Genomic DNA, 2,954 nt, shown 5'->3' on the forward strand with positions numbered 1-2,954 from the left:
TTTAATAGCTATTTAAGCAAGCTATTCGGTGTTACTACATCGTGTTAAATAAAGAATATTGAAGCATTATACAGAAGTTATGTTTAATAACTCTTGGCTTCGAGAAGCGGAGTTCAAATTATATTTCACGCTGATCTTTCTTTTATATACACCTTATCCGTGTTAAATTGAAACCATAATTCGTACTACGAGTTTCGTTAGACATTACAATACACAGACACGCACAGGTATATGTATTTAGGCAAGAAACTAATATATTGTAAAACAAAATTATCGAATTACAATGTTTAATAAAAGTATCACTAGTTGTTTACCAATTACTTTACTAAATTTTTATTACCACGATGCTCCAGCGACGGATCTTAAATTTTAAACGCTTACTCTACTCTCAGTTACTCCGTATCGATTTCCTCGTACGGGATTAAATTGAGTATCGAAAAGAATATGGAGCAAAGCTGAGCGTGCCGTCATATTATATTATTGTGAGTCACCGTGTATATTATATGTATAATCACTCAGCAGCAGTAGTCCGTAACACTTTTAATTTCCCAGCTTGTATATGTAATAATAGGTTCAAGGGTTTGACGACGCCGAAAAAAGAGCAAACGGACGTGGTTTCCTGGCGGGGATCGTCTCAAGGGGGCGGCACCGCGCCGCGGCGTGGGTATTTTTTTTTAACACGCGCGTCAATTTCGTTTCGCGCAAATTTTTTCGCCGCTGTACGTACGCGTCGGGCGCGCGTAGTACATGTACGTACGCGGCAGAGAGACGAGGCAAGTTCGACACGGCAACGGGAGAGAATGCATAAGCACGAGGCACGAGTCCAGGCAAGTCGGTTGTGCTCTACGCTTAAACGCGAAAGAAGAGGGCTGCCAATAGTTGGTTCGCCGGTACATTCCCGCTCTACAAAGTTAATTACGTGGCTGACGCTCGTTAGCGAAAAAATCCAAAGGCGATAAATCATAGTGATAACTGAAATACATTTCTGCTCTGCTAAGCGTAAGTTGCCGTATCTCTGAAATGCTCTGCCGTTCGAAGACATTAACGGGTCTCGGTCTTGATGCTGATGTTACACGAAATTGTTATTACGCCGCTGTTGTTTCTAGTGGTGGCCGTGGTCGCTGCCCAACGAGAACCGAGAAGAAAGAGGAGAAAGGATGAAACGGGAGAAAAAAAGAATAGGAAGAAGAAGAAGAAGAAGAAGAGGAGAAGGAGGAAGGTAAAAACGTACGAAGAGCAAAGAAGCAACACCGCCAATTACTTTCCAACCGACTACTCGATAATATCGTCCCGCGAGCACCGATACACAACGACCATTAATATTCTAAACGCAAGCCCCGTGTACGCAGCTCGTGTTCTCGATCCACGCTCGGATCTGTCTTGGAACGTAATGCAGATCCGGCCGGCACGAATCGTTCGTGTACCACCGGAAAGCCCCCGAGTTATAACAGTTTACTACGCGGACGAACCACTGGATTCGAGATAGTTAGACGCGCGAGCCTAACAATTTGCGCGCGATATCATAGATGCCACGCCGGACCACCGTTACATCCCGTGCTTTACCTACGATCGCGCTTTTTTATGTCATCCTTGGCCGGTCTTTAGAGAATTGAACGATTCCCGTTGAACAACCTTCGTCGTCGTGAATTCTCCATTTGATAAGGTAACGAAGGGAAATACATGCAATTATCGTAGCCTTGGGAAAGCGACGATGCAACTTTGCATCGGAGAAGCGTACGTTTTCGGAAGCGAGACAACGGGAAAATTGGTACAAACGGTTCTGATATTTGAAAACATACAGATTTTCGTAGTAAAGTTTAACTTTACCGGCAATTTTCCAACTTAGAGACTTTGTCACCCGTACAAATATAATAAAATTACAAAATTATTTGGAGCGTGGCTCGTTAAATCTGCATCGACCACGACAAAACATCCGATGCAACTGGCAAGCAAAGCATGCCAAATTAATCATGGAAGCCCAGGAATCTGGCGTAACAAATTCAAATACAGAAACACGTATATCAATTACACGATCGAGACATAGGCTAACGAAGTCCGTGACGAGGATACGAAGGTACGAAAAATATCGCCAGAGAGACGAAGGGTTAAAGCGGAAAGAGAGGAGGAAGAGAAAGAGAGAGAGAGAGAGAGAGAGAGGTGCAGCGAAAGACGAATAAAGTGACAGAGAGGGCTGAAAGAGAGGGCAGAGGAGAGTGACGTTTCGTGAGATAAAGGTGAAGGGAGAGAGGGGTGGCAGAGAAGATATTCTTGGCAGCGACTGCGATGCAACAACTGTCCCCATCCGTCATCTACGGAGGCAGCGAGAGAGGCCCACGACCACTCGATGCGTCCCTCGCCGTGCTCTTCAAATCACGAGAGGGGAAAACTTCTCGTAATCATCGAGATCTCGACTAACGACACCGACAGTCGACTCATTACGTCGTTATCGTGGAAAGAATCTCCGTGGATCCGCGAGGAAACGGCCCAAACTGTTCGTTTTTCAAAACTCTTCGAAATATTCCGACTCATTTCACTTTATGATATTAGATTTCCTTTATTACACGATGTAAAAGACATAGTTCGTTGCAAGAATAAAAGCCAGAGACGCGTTGTAATATCGCTTTTGCTGCGACGAATCAAGATTATCTCGGATAGATGACGCCTATATTTAGGCTTATTTGTGGCTGCCTCCGGGCTCTATTATTCGTATAAGATCCACGAAGAAGAGACTCCGTAAAAGAGATTCATTTAAAGCAATTAAGGAGACATTCCGTTCCGACGCCCGATCATAAAGATCTCCGTGCATCCTAATGACCAGAACCAACCACGATCGTAAAGAGCCTTACGCTGCAAAGGCAAACGGAATAATAAAAAAAAAGGAGAAGAAAAATTGGCGAATCTGAACCTACGGCAATGGTCGTGCCTCTAAATCCGGCCGGTGCGCGGTCTTATTT

General features: G+C 44.3%; 1 long non-coding RNA gene across 1 annotated transcript; it reads left to right on the top strand.

Annotated features, from left to right (window-relative positions):
• Positions 1-370: 370 nt before the first annotated feature.
• LOC112212766 lies at positions 371-2,611 on the top strand. Its single transcript, XR_002946576.2, has 2 exons — positions 371-999; positions 1,107-2,611. It is a non-coding gene; the product is annotated as an uncharacterized LOC112212766 (long non-coding RNA).
• Positions 2,612-2,954: the final 343 nt, after the last annotated feature.

Source organism: Bombus impatiens, unplaced genomic scaffold, assembly GCF_000188095.3.
Source record: "Bombus impatiens unplaced genomic scaffold, BIMP_2.2 scf_0317, whole genome shotgun sequence".
Taxonomy (NCBI): domain Eukaryota; kingdom Metazoa; phylum Arthropoda; class Insecta; order Hymenoptera; family Apidae; genus Bombus; species Bombus impatiens.